Genomic DNA, 14,111 nt, shown 5'->3' with positions numbered 1-14,111 from the left:
AAGCGCAGTCTCCATGCCGGGTGTGGGGGCTCTCGGTGGCAGCATCTTGCTCGTGCTCCGAGAGACCCGCGGCAATGGGCGGCAATGCTCTGGTGTGCTCCTGGAGTTCTGCATCCAGCTCTGGAGCCTTCAGTACAGGAAGGACATGGGCCTGTTAGAGTAGTAATAACGTAGGGTCAAAAGAAGCATGAAGCGTGGCGTTTGGTGGATGTAATCAGTGACTGTAACCATGAACAGTGTGAATGCACTAATGAATTGCAAGAATGATTCTAGTTACTGGGACGGGACAGTGTAACCCAGCCAGATGACAAGCTCTATGTTTAGCCCTCTAAGATACAAATGACAGAAAAAATTGCATGTAAGACAAATGAATTAAAAGAAAAGAACACAGAATTATCACTGCAGTTTTCTGAATGCAGTTTCCCCGGGCCTGTGGTTTCCTGGGACATGGCTGGCTGCCCCGAGCAGATTGCAAAGTAACTGCAGCTCAGTCTTCTAGATCAGTTACCCCTTTTCTGCATAGCAGGTGTTGCAGGATTGTGTGAGATGGCTGTAAAACCTGTAGTAAGTAAAAAGGAATAGTAACCACTGAGTCTGGAGTAGGAATGTAGGAAACTTGCCACTTATGCCAGCATAGTAGATTGCCATATGGGATATTGTCAGTGCTCAAAATTTTTCAGAGGGCCACAAATTTTGTTGAAAGGAATCCTCATGCTTTAGGGAGGAATGACAATGTCCTCAGGACAAGCAGAACTTCTACTGAGTATCTGTCAGCACTAAGGAAGGTATTTCAAAAACTGGAAGCAAAACAGCATCAAGGAAAACTTTTTTTTTGCCCCATGGCAAGGAATTGTGTTGCAGGACTGCAGAAAAAGCAAGGAGGATATTCACCCCATGACAAAACCTGTCACTTCTCTGGGTTGAAGACTCCAAGTTAGAAGAATTCTGTGTTAAATTATGACACATTCCTTCCAAAAGTGTCCGTATCTTCAGAGCTTTAACTGCACCAACAGAGGACTCAGAACCTTTGTTGTATTAAAGATATGAGAGAGAGATTTCTAGATGTTTGAAGAGCTATTTGAACCTTTTGAGTCTTTCTTCTGAGGGGACAGTTACATCTATCATGCTCCTTCACTTAATAAAACAAAACTTTTGTCAATGATATGCAACATGTTTCCTAAGGAAAGGTACACATATTTTTTTTAAGTAATAGTAAAAACATTCAATGAAAAATAGTCTGGGCCATTATACAGAAGAGATTATAAAATTCAGGTGATATCCCCCCCCACACACCTGAGTTTAAACCTCTGTCTGTACCGAAGTGGTGGAGGAATTCTAGTCTCTGTCTCAGCTCCTACAGCTGCTTCTGTGTCTTACCAGTGGCTGTTGAACAGAAAATGCACAAGGAGTCTCTAAGAAGAGACCATAATCTAGGTTCTTGACAGAAGAGTTATTTGCTTCAATGACCTGTGAAGTTTGTGTTTTAGCAGATTTGAGAGACTGAATATCACCAAACATTTTCCTATCTTCTGGGGACAGCTATCATTTCAGTAAAAACATTACAGGAACTGTTGACTTCAAAAAGAATGATGCTTTATTTTCCTTCATATTCATGATCATTATGTTAATTCAGAAGTCTGACCTTCCATTCTTTTTTCTTTTTGCATGAAAGCAGTTTTACTTGCTTTGTTGCATCAGAACTGTAGTACAGAACTTGAGTCCCTTTCAGAAACTCAGTCTGTATTACAGCGTTGGTTTAGGAGAACATTAGGACTCTTTGAGTATCCACAAGTAGACAAAAAACATTTTTTCTGAGTTTTGGCAGGAAGATCATGAGCAGGTTAAATTTCTAGAGAAATGAGTTCCTATCCTATGACTTGTCTGGTCAGCCTCTGTGTATTTCTGCAGCTGAATAATAAACTAAGAACTATACTGTTTTGATTGTATGGCTGGATTTAACTTGGCACACTGCCATAAATGAAGAATAGTAGGTAAGAAGTTTCAAGTTTTCTGATGCAAGATGTTTTGTTTGAAATTGATGACACCATTATTTAAAATACTGACCCTTTATAGTAGGAAATAAATTACTATCAAGCATAACTGCATTTTAAACATTTCTAGCTGTAGTAAACATAGCTTTAAAGAAAAAGATCTGCTAGAAGAAAACACTGAACCCATATTGACAGAAATTTGGATAGTTAAGAATTCTGTCCTGACTAATCAATACCAAATGAACAGGTAGACGTGAAACTAGTTATAAATATTACAAGGATAGGCAGCTTCAGAAGAAATAGAGAAATGTGTCTTTAAAGGTTTTTGTAAATAACTACAGCAACACAAACAGTGAAACTTTATTTCCCTGATCAAATCTGTACTATTAAAATTCCCAGTAGTTTTTCTGGGCGCCAGTAATCCCATAAATATGTTAATTAGAAAACTATTGACTGTTTTTACACTTTTCAGTTCTCAGCTGGTCCACATCCTGCTTTTAGGACAAACAAATCTTCAGTTGTGATGTGTGCCTGTCTCACATAACATGAGGTTGCCCAGTGTATTTTTTCTGAGGAAATGTGCATATTAAAAATGCAGTAGGAATCAACAAAGATCCTTATTTGTTCAACTCAGGGGACAAGAATCTGGTAAAAGTATTGTCATCCTTCCTGTACTTTCTGACTCCTCCATCTCAAGTTGTGAGATTCAGTGTTCTAATCATATTTTTCCAAGGAAGAAGTTCTCAGTTTGTTTGAAGTATCGGAATACCTGTCAGATGTACTCTGATGAGTCCTGTGTTGCCTTTGTTCCTGTCTAGTTTTGTTCAGCTAGATGCTTGAGACAATCTGAGTCCTCAGCAGGTACAGATGAGGCAGTTCAACTTAGTTATTTATCCAAGTAACAATCATCCATGATGCTCTGCCTGTGTTTCTGTATGTCTCCTCTGCTTTGTACAGATGCTTGAGGTCTGCATTCTGATGTAGTAGGGTAGGTTACACTCTACACTGGGACTCCCTATATAGACATCAAAAAGGTACAGACATTTGCAGACAGTATCCAAACATAGATTTAAAGACAAGGCAATGATGCATCGCCACCTAGAAATGTCCTTTCCTGGCTAGTGAGTGCAGCACATAGAGTCACCAGTATAGACCTAATGAAGTGAATTTTAAGTTTAAATTAGATGACATAAATACCAGTCATCTGGAAAAATGTAAGGAAGTCATGTAAGCTGTCTCTACAACAAATAGAGAGTTTGTAGCCACCTGGAATGAAAGAATAAATGCTCCCTTTGCCAGTTCTCTTCTCCTATGGCTGGGTGGCTACCAGCACAGGAGTTTGGAGTGGAGAGGATGACTGTTGACATAAAACTCTTTTCTATGTTTCTTAAAGTGCATTTCTTTGCTATCCATGGCACTTACACTCTTATATTAAAAATGCTTATGAAGCTGTTTTATTACAGACATCAAAACAAACGCTCATCCTGTAGAGAAGGTTGTGAATGTTTCACATTTGTGTTTGCATTGGCTGCTGGAAACTTCCCCCATGTCCGACAGAGCCAATGCCAGATGGCTCCAACATGGACCCTCTACTGACCAAGGCTGAGCCCATCAGCGATAGTGGTAGCACCTCTGGGGTAACACTGTTAAGAGGGGGAAAAAAACTGCACAGCTGCAGCTGAAGAGTGAGAATATGTGAGAGAAATGGCTCTGCAGACACCTGGGTCAGTGCACGTGGGCAGGAGCTGCTCCAGGCACGGGAGCAGAGATTCCCCTCAGCTCATGGTGCAGACCCTGGTGAGGTCGGCTGTCCCACTGCAGCCCATGGAGATCCATGGTGGAGCAGAGATCCTCCTCCAGCCCAGAGAAGAACCCAAGCCAGAGCAGGTGGATGCCTGAAGGAGGCTTGTGACTGCATCAGAAGCCCATGCTTGGGCTTCTGGTAGGACCCGTGGCCCCATGAAGAGAGGAGCCCAGGAAGGAAGGAGGTGGGCAAGAAGGTGTTTTTAAGATTTGGTTTTATTTGTCATCATCCTACTCTGATTTGATTGGTAATAAATTAAACTTATTTACCCAAGTTGATTCTTTTTTGCCTGTGACAATGATTGGTGAGTGATCTCTCCCTGTCCTTACCTCAACCCACAAGCCGTTTGTTGTATTTTCTCTCCCCTTTCCAGCTGAAGAGGGGGAGTGACAGAGAGGCTTTGGTGGGCACCTGGTGTCCAGCTGGGGTCAACCCACCACAGTATTAATGCTTCAAGAAGCTAGAGAGACTCCTTAGAACCTGAAGATAACTTGAGATACAAATGATTTCCTATGAAAGAAGATTCCAGGATCTCCCTTTCGGAGACGTTGTGGCTCCCACTGGACTATGTGACCTTGAGTGGGCAATAAGAAGTAAAAGAAACTAGCAAGTTTCAACCACTGGACAAAATATGAGAAATAACAATTCATGTAGGGGGTACTGCTGAGAAACAGGAAAAACAGAATACATATAGGAAACATATAGGATGCTGGTCATCTTAGGATAGTCGCTCAGCATTTCTGTTTTCATTCGACCCTCCTCTTTGTGTCTAGATGGAAGATGAATAGCAGAACATTTCAGTAATTAAGGCCTGAGACCTAGAATATCTGGCTGTCACTCCTGCTGTGCTATCACCTCTTCTATAGCTGGTTAAGTCAGGGGAAAGTCACTGATGTGTGGATTCTTCCCATTAAATTTAGGCACTTCAGTTATAAGCTTGAATTTAAAAGCTTAGTGTAACCTTCCTAAAGGAAGATTAGATTTTCAGTGGAGGAGAAAACACCTCCACAGAGCCAGTGAAATTTAGATGGGCTGAATCACTGACTGTTTATTGGGTGTTAAGGTTTCTGTCTTCATCACCCCAGACAAATGCCTCAAGGTAGGTGTGATGATTTGGGGCTTTGGAGCCTTCTTTAGGGTTCCTGTGCCTAGTGGGGGATGCTGTGAGGATAAATATTATTAAAAGTTTGAAGCTGTTGGCCACATTATTATATATGTTAACTGTTTAATGACTTGAGACATGGTGATACCCTGTCTTACAGTGGCCAGCACAGAGTCTCTAATTTCAGCTGGGTGACCAGAGAAGTTTTCTGAGATTTCTTTCTATCACACTTGCTAAACTTTCTCCACCACACACAGAGACACTTTTATTTGACCTTATGCTGGAGGCCAACCTGTCTCTGAATATTTTGGCCTGTTGAACAGCCAGCATCTGTATTCTTCAGGGCCTTGCATAACCTCAAAGACCACGGATGTTTTTAGCTGGATAGGACTCAAAATTTTCTTTTTCCAGTTTTTAAGGTTTTCTGCCAAAACACCTACTTTGTTTATGCACCAGTATCATCAGTGAGACTGGCATGGCCCTGGCAATGTGTTACTTAACTAACACGAGAGATTTTGCAGAAGGGAGATAAAACATGCTTTGTATGCTTGTGCAAAGCTCAGCTATTAAGAGTCTGATTGTAATTTCGTTTACACAGTTGCAAGTTGGGAACAATTCCAATGAAGTCAACAATTATACAGGATTCAAGTGGTGTTAAGTGAGATCAGAAACAGGCTCTTAACTTCCTCTGGCCTTTTGTAGTCTCATTATACCTATAACATACAGATTTAAGGTTAAAGCCACAAGACTTCTGTTAGAGCTAAGTGTCATCCTCTCAAAATCACATCTAGCAGAATGATTTTGAAATCTTTTGGGACTGCAAGCACTAACGAAGTTTGCTATTACTTAGAGAAGGCTATTTTTAATTACTTCTTTTTAAAAAAGTCTGGATCTGTTTACTTTGAGAGTTTGTGAGTACTCTAGGTAGAATCCATTTTATTTAACAGTGTAGTCAGTGCTCCTCCTCTTATTCTGCGCATCTCCTGGTAACTGGGACAATAAATATGTTTAAAACAGGTTTTACTAGAAAAAAAGAGAAAATTGACAGGGTATTTGAGTATAGGTCATATCCCTACTATGATTTTTCCTGTTTTTAAAGCCTAGACCTTGAATTGCTTGTGTTCTGCTGACAATCTGATTTTAGATAAGAAAAACAGAGAAATATGGGGTGACACAGTCATCTAGCCCTAGTAGAAAACAATGAAAAGTCTGGCACTAGTTTTGGAGGTAATTGATGAGATCTGCACAATAAATAGACAGTGTGTGCAATAGACCTAGGTCTAGAATTTAAACAGGGGGCTTTACCACAGAATTATCCTACTTATACGTGCTGAGAAATGCTTTGGCTCACTGAGATTGATAGATATACTCCAAGGAGACCACATTTTCGCTGTGTCCTGTACCTGAAAGCCTCAACACTGTTTCCCAGGGGGACCACAACATGAGCCAACCAGAGTCTGTGTATAAGGTATGTACCTATCTCTGTTGGTATCTGCTTCTTTATATGGTCTATTTACAACTTTTGTGCCAGTATGTGTTACAAAAAGTGAAACTTCAGCACTGGCATTTTTCCAGTATGCTAACGCTTTATCTCTCAACTATTTTGTGTCTCTGACAGTATCTATAACTCTTTGTTTGTTATTTTTTTCTTTTTTTCTCTGTCAGTCTCAAGGTCCTGAAATTTTGCTAAATATCTAAAAAAGCAAACTCTTAATTAATGAAGTGTATACATCACTCCAGTGATTTTGGCTGTAGCAGGAATGAATTTTAAACCCATTTTACTTAGCTGGAAAGAGGACAGGATACAGCTGCAATTCTGACACTTCAAACAAAAGTACAAGCCAGAAGTTTAGAATAATCTCCAGCTCCCTGTACCTTCTATCCAGAAATCATGCTAGTGCTCCAGGTCCTGAACTCATTCCCTCCTCTTTCAGAACAACTGAATAGTAGGATGCAAACAAAAAGGAAAACTGATAACTTCTGATCTCTCTGTAGAACAAGTCAGAAAGTGAGAGTTTATCCCATCCTTCCACTTTATCCCGTCCTTCTCAATGTCCCAGGTTGGCTTTTAGGGAAAATGAACTTGCAGCAAACCCAAGGAAAAAAGAAGTTGAAGCTATGTGTAAAGTTTTTATTTAAGTATTAAATAAAAGTCAGCAAGTATCCTATATCAGCAAAAAAAGCACCCTTTGCATATGCCCTAGCATATACTGAGATTTTCAATTAAGTACGCATCTAATGAATATCTAATTCAATCAGTGAATCAACAATGTAATTGATTATATTAATCAGGCTGTAGATAACTCAATGGATTATCTTTCTTCTTAAATCAGAATTAAAACAAATAGCAAACATTTTAAAATTTCTATTGCAAAGAAATGCAAGGTGCTCAGTGGTAGTCCACCATCCTCAGTACAGCAGTTAAGTATCTAAGCTGGCCCTTTAAATGCCCAAAACAGCAGGAATGTAAACAAAAGTGCTATTCCCGTTCTCCAGCTTTGTATTCTCTATTGGGATCTGAGCAAGTCAGATGAGGACTGATGGGTATCTCCAGTCCATTCTACTTGAAAATTAATTCTATCCTAAAAAAGCCAAAACACGTAAGACACTGTATGACAAAATATTCTGTGTGTCACTTGTTATATGGGTGTGTAGGTGATTTGGGATCTTCTGGAAATGTAACTAAATTGTCCCTGTAATTCTTTTGTTTCCATGCAGCTTTGTAAACTGTGATAATAAATAACACACGGGTTCTCTCAAAATCGTAACCATCACCATGTTGATGTCTTCATTACTGGAAAATAATGTGACTGCATCTTTTCAAAATTCAAGTGCCCTGTGCCCTTGTGTGTTTGTTACTTACAGGTATCCTGTGATCCAAAAATTCCTCCAGGTGCAAGGAACACTACTTGCACCACAGCATTCATCAGCTGGCTCCCATCCACACTGCTTAGGGAAAACCTGTCCTCCAGCAGACACCACATAGATCAGCAACTGACTGTAAGTTCCTACTGGGCTCCATGTCGCACCTGTTGGGTCCATAGATAAAAACATGACCTTCTGCAGTATTTTTCAGCTTAGTGCATCTCAAATAACATGAAGATGATGTTGTAGAGCCTGCTGGGATGCCCTTAGAGCACTACATACAGAGGGAGACAAACCTGGCTAAATCTCAACCATACTAGTTATTAGAAATCAGTTTAGCTATGTAAGAGTGAAATACAGTGCAGTACTCTTCTACTCTGGAACAAGTTTTGTGTTTTTTTGTTGGTTTGGTTTGGTTTGGTTTGTTTGTTGATTTGTTTGTTTTGTGTGGGTCGTTGTTTTGGTTTGTGTGGGTGTGTGGGGTTTTTTGTTTTTTTTTTTTTTCAGAAAACACAGAATATGTTTGTTTGTCATGAAGGGAAAATTTACTGTTATAATAACTTTATAGTGTATGTCTGTGAAATTGAGAGGAAGACTTTGGAAGGTTTGTATCAGAAGTCAGGTACATGGGTAGGTTCATTGTCCTTACTCCAACAGTTATTTAAATAATCTAAAACGTTGTTTAGCATCTTCCTGAATGTGCGATGAAATTGTTTTTGTAGCCCAAAGTAACAGTAATATCAACACTGAAGAATAATTCCTGGCAAAACTTTTAATAAAATGAGAGAAGACATATACATTTTAAATGTCTGTGCTTGATATCGTAGATTTATGGTGGAATAATGTAGACTTGAAAAGTCTTGCTCTGAAATGCACTTTGTTTGCCTGACTAGTTAGGAGTAAAATTTTCCAAAGACACTTGCTTTCCAAGCAGGGAATTTTTCCCCCTCCTGCAAGAGTAAGTTTGATTTTCTGTTGTTTTGCTTGGACCTTTCATTAACACTGAACCATGCCTAAGTTCCTGTTACACTGGGGAGGGCAAACACAGCCTTCCAAAGGACTGTGTTGCAGGTTGTTTACAGAAATAGCTTTTCAATAATCTTAGCAGAACTTATTTACTACCTCCCTCAAAGAAGGTAAAATGCCAAAGCAACCTTACTATGTGAATCGGTAACTATACCCTTTCTTGATTACGTCCTGGTGTTTTCCCTTCATAAATGCGATTTGCAGTAGGACTTTGCCTACATCAAAGACAGTAGCCCATTGACAAGAAATCAGGTTACTATGTCTGGATGACTTCTGATAGGGCCTGATCAAAGGGCCAAAAGCCATCAGCTTAGACAGGCACCTCTTTTCCTTTGTTTGAGCCCGGAAATGAGAGAGCTGATAGCTGCCTTTTGGTCGTAATCCGCAACTCTCTGCTTGACAGGAGATGAAAGGTGCACCAATTACTGCTGGTAATAGCTGACTACTATATGCATTCATTACTGTGGTTATCATTACAAATTACATGGTACTCTTTACCTGCAACTTAGGAAAATATTTCACTCCAGCAAAATTTCTGTTAGCATTACTTCTTAATCTTTTTGTACACCAAGAAGCAGAAAAGCTTTCAAAAAGAAATTCAGCATGATACAATCGCATGAGGGAGTCCAAGAACTCACAAAATGCTAACAGCTGGAAATTTGTTTTAGTGCCTAATATGAGGAATAATTATTTTTATGTAAAACTGATATCCACCTTCTGCTTCAAAAACTCCCCATGGCTATTGAAACTGTGAGTATATCTCTCCCAAATACAAATCTGCATGCATCAAGACTACATGAAAATGGAAAGATAATATGTCAATAACCATGAATTGTAAGCCTATAATTATATCAAGTTGTTCTGGAGACAGGAATCACAAGCTTTTTTATTTCTACCACATTACTGTAAGATACAAACCTTTTAATAGTAACATGAGTGCAGTAATGTTTAATGAGAAATTGAAAAAAAAAAAAAAAATGAAGAGAAAGATTGAGATTCATTGTTTGAGGCAGCAACCCAGCAAAGTCTTCTAGTGTACTAAGGTGACCTGTCAGTCATCACAAAAACAGATTGCATAGCAAATAAATAAATATTTTTTTACTCCTAACATATCAAGAAGGTAGAGTACTGAGAAGAGCTGCGAGATGTATAGGAAGGAGGAAAACAGGCCAGTATTCCTGCAAATGTAAAAGTAATAGCAAAAGCTGCATGAGACAGTTCTGAAATGTTTTATTTACCAATGATACATGATACTCTCCATGATTAAATACCATTCTTTTTCGAGCTGGGTTTAAAGGCAATGCAAGTTCTGACCTCAGAACTCAATCATATGCATATGTGTATCTACATATTTATGCTTATGCATATATGTCTACTATGGCACTTTTCATGCAACCATACTGTCAAAGCATTCTGAAACTGGAGTTGGTGCAGAATGCCAGGGTCCACTAGAGATCCCCGAGCACCATTTTTGCATCTTTTAAGGGAGGAACTTATGTGTTAATAGTGAATTCAACCCCTAAATGGGTTCTTATTCCTGTAAGAAATCATGTTATTGCCTTTAGTAGGAGTACTAGAGTTCTTTACCCTAAGCAGGTAAAGGCTCTGCAGTAGTTTTCTTCCCAAAGAGACCATGTTATATTCATTCCCAGAACTAGAAGATCCTGACATTTTGAAAGGTGTAAATTAAAATTTGGAGGAAATTTATTTTTGTGAGGGTTGTTTATGAGGAACAGATGGCCCTCTTTAGTGAAGAACTGACTATGAAATCAACTTTACCTGGAATATTCCTAGGACTATTAAAGGAAATAATATAAATGAATTTGGAATTGTTTGGTGTGTACACAGCTGGCATGAATGAAAGAATGAAAGATGTCCACATAAGCAGCTCCCTCTGCTCCTGCACACAGAGCTTCATTTATTTCATTAGGGTTTCTGAGCAGGACTCCTGAATATAGGAGAACAACTCCTGAATTTATTAGGAGTCCTGAATTCATTAGAACTCCTGAATATAGAGTGCCTGTTTGTGAAGTGTCTGATCCTGGGCTTGGTTCGTAAGTGAGGAAGATTCTCTCCAGCATTCACTGCTGGAGACAAAGTAGTAGTAATACCTTGAACAATATGGTGAAAGTCCTTACAAAGGGGAAGAAATAAGGAATTATAATGGTGGTGGTATGTGTGGAACCATCAAAGCACAGGTTTTTTTCTGAAATACTAGTACCAGCTGTTGTACAGGAAGACGTTTGGTTTGGGCATGTCTTCTTCAACTCAATAATGTTGAAATAGATTTTAAAACCAGGTGTTGTGGTATTATTTACAGGAATTCTTTTACTGGATGAAATCTATAGTCCAGAAAAAGATTCAAGAAAGACCATTATGGTAGGACATGCTCTCAGAAAAAGCTTTTGCATTGTGTTTAATGGTTAGAAGTTGGTTTAAACCTGGTTTTGATTACCTGAGAATCTTTTCATGAAATCTAGGATTTAGTGTAGATTTAGTTCTGTCATACTTTCTTTCTGGTTTGAGTCCGGAGGTCCATAGATCTTTATTTCAATCAATAGCTAGTGACTTCTTACAGAGGAAAAAGTTTGAGCTCCTGCACTGACTTAAAGAGATGTGTGTATTTTATGGGCTTTGTGAGGCTTACTAGGGGATAACTGAAGTTCAGAGACCTTTAATGCTCTCCCTTTTTGATGATGATGGCTGTTGCCTCTCTACCAGGGTATTGCACTTTTTTTTTTTTTTTTTTAATGTGAATCATAAAGAGAGAAAGTAAGGGATTTTTAAGTCTTTTTTTTTTTTTTTTTTTTTTCCCTTTAGATTACACCTTTTCTATGTGTGCTTGTCTATATTCAAAATAAAATAAGTATTTTCAGAGGAAAGGAAAAAGGAAGGAAGGAGAAAAAATAATTCCTGGGCACTACTAGGTAATCCTTCAGCCTCTTTAAATTAATAGTTAATATGTTAGACTGATTTTGTAGCTGTTTATAGCTGCCGCGTGTTTTTTACATCAAGAAATTTGCTGTATTTTCAGTTATTTTAAAGACCTACTACAACAGGAAATGTCTTTTTGATTTACTCATTGAAATCAATAAGAGCCATAGTACATTCCTGAATGGTGTAAAATCAATAGCTTAATTACAGCAGCATCAAGGGTACATACCAGATTGAAAAAGAAACCTTGACATCATGGCTGTAGCAATTGCAAAACCAGTTATGAAGCATGCGTGACAGATAAATGACTTTTGACAGGAACCCTATTTAACTTTGCTGTTGTACTCAGTAGTAACAATCTGGTTAATGGGGCAGTGATCAGTGACAGGGGCTCTGAAGTAATAATACGATACACATAATAAAAGCTCATTAACTGTTATCCAGGTCCAGGTTAGTAAATGGTACTGAAGTTGTGTTTTTTCGGTGAACTACAACATTACCAGAGAATATTCTCTAAATCAGTACTGGAAAACAAAGACACATTTTTCCTGGTGTTTGTTTATTTGCACAGAATCTTTGAAATACTGTATTTCTAGCAAAATAAATTGGTGTTATAGACAATACAGTATTTCTAATTCTTATTACTTTCTTTTTATTAAAGTAACTACTGTTTACATTTCTGATGACACTACTTTTTTTTTTTTTTCTTTAATTTCTAGCTTGTTCCATGCAAAGTTTTAGTTGAAATGCCAAATTCACCATAATAAATTGTATTCTGATCACAGTCCTCATCATGTGACTATCACACACACTGTGCCTGGCACTGGTCTTCTCATTGTGACTTTCGAAGAAGCTTTCTGGGTATCTTACTTAGTCTGAAAAAAAGCAAAATTTCCTTTTACTGAATTTGTAAAAACTACCTAATTACATCAGCATCTGATGGTACTTTTTACATATAGAGAATAGGATTCTCAGGAAATCCCTCCTGAATTTATTTTCTCATTAGAGGGTATAGATGCAAAGAACTCTTTTTGTCTTATATTAAGATATTTCTTACTGGATTGCTGTTGAGATATATCTTGCAAGAGAACAAGTGTTCACTCTGTATTTTCAGGACGTTCACAAATACATATTTTGTCTGTGAAGTTTTTAAACAGAATTGACAGGGGAAAAATAAATCATTTTTAAAAAGCCACCTCAAAACCTTCACTGCTGGACAACTGCAGTTACATACTTAAGGAAATGTTATTAGGACTTCTGAGAAACTATTCTAATAAAGAATCCTGAAATTGAGTAATTCTGCCAGATAGGTGTCAAGATAGATTGACTAATTCCATAACAATTTATTCCCTTATGAATAAAAGATGGACTAAGGGATTAAAACCTACAAATAAGCAGAAAGTAATTGTGACAAATGCAATGTCTTCAATAACAAGTTCTGCAGTCCATCATGATACTATCATACTACACTCTGCAGTCTGTCTGAAGTACAACGTGAGACTAATTTTCCTTATCTATACAATTTTATTTCTTCAGGCCATCTAGTGATTGATTCTGATGTTTTTGCTGGCTAATCGAGGTTTTGACATATGTAGACACGTTCAGGCTGCTCAAACTTCCAGTCTCAGCGTCCCAAATGCTTTTTTGTCCTTTGAAAAATGTGGTGCCCACTCCATCAGGTTTAATTCAGACCTAATATGCTCTGTAGATAGACAATATCACAAGGAATCAGAGTGACTTTACAAAGGTGTATGAGGAAAAAAGCCCTTCTATACAGAGTGTAGATATGGTAAGAAAATATAGAAAGTGAAAGATACGAGTTCAAAATATTTCACCTTCCTCTTAGGACTTTCACCTGGGAGGTTTAAGAGCTGTTGTTCAATTGTTACCTCTTTAGGAATCTTCTGGTTCTTCATCAGATAACTGCTGAATAAAATCAGAAGTACTTGTAGGTGTTCCCCTTTTTGGGTCCGTTCTCAAAACATTTCTAAGGACACATATATCAATTCTAGTGGATGCCAGGAGGACGGTGATGCATGAAAATAGGCAGCCTGAATATATATATTTTTTAAATCTATCTACCATGTCATGCTGTAGTGAGTGGCAGGATTGTGTCATTTCTCACCTGAAGTTCAAACTGGTAAAGTGCTGATGGCTGAGCTCATGCATCCCCTACCCTGGACCATGCAGTGGGCAGCCTCTTCTGACAGGTTCTTCTTCACTGTGTGCAGTGTGTCACATTTAGGAGAAGTTTTGAAGCTGCCCCTAAATTGTACACAAGTGCTTGTTGCTGTTTCAAACCAGAGATTAAAACTAACAGCAACACTTGGTATCTGAAATGGCCATCATCTTCCTCTTTCTAAAGCTGAGAAGATGCACCCAGGGGGTT

At 38.4% G+C, this 14,111-nt stretch overlaps 1 long non-coding RNA gene across 8 annotated transcripts in view; it reads left to right on the top strand.

The window, feature by feature from the left end:
* Positions 1-14,111, top strand: part of LOC110362079 (uncharacterized) — a 202,820-nt gene that overhangs the window by 83,204 nt on the left and 105,505 nt on the right. For 6 of the 8 annotated variants that reach the window (XR_010471132.1, XR_010471131.1, XR_010471127.1 and 3 more), the window contains one exon: positions 7,763-7,897. The exons of 1 other annotated variant lie outside the window; for it this stretch is intronic. This is a non-coding gene — a long non-coding RNA (uncharacterized LOC110362079). Of the gene's footprint in view, positions 1-4,872; positions 6,366-7,762; positions 7,898-14,111 lie in introns of those variants that run through there. One more of the 8 variants, XR_010471133.1, reaches the window with a different exon arrangement.

This window comes from Columba livia, chromosome 3 (genome assembly GCF_036013475.1).
Source record: "Columba livia isolate bColLiv1 breed racing homer chromosome 3, bColLiv1.pat.W.v2, whole genome shotgun sequence".
NCBI lineage: Eukaryota > Metazoa > Chordata > Aves > Columbiformes > Columbidae > Columba > Columba livia.
The sequence above is the reverse complement of the archived record's forward strand: the minus strand, read 5'-3'. Positions and strand labels throughout refer to the sequence as shown.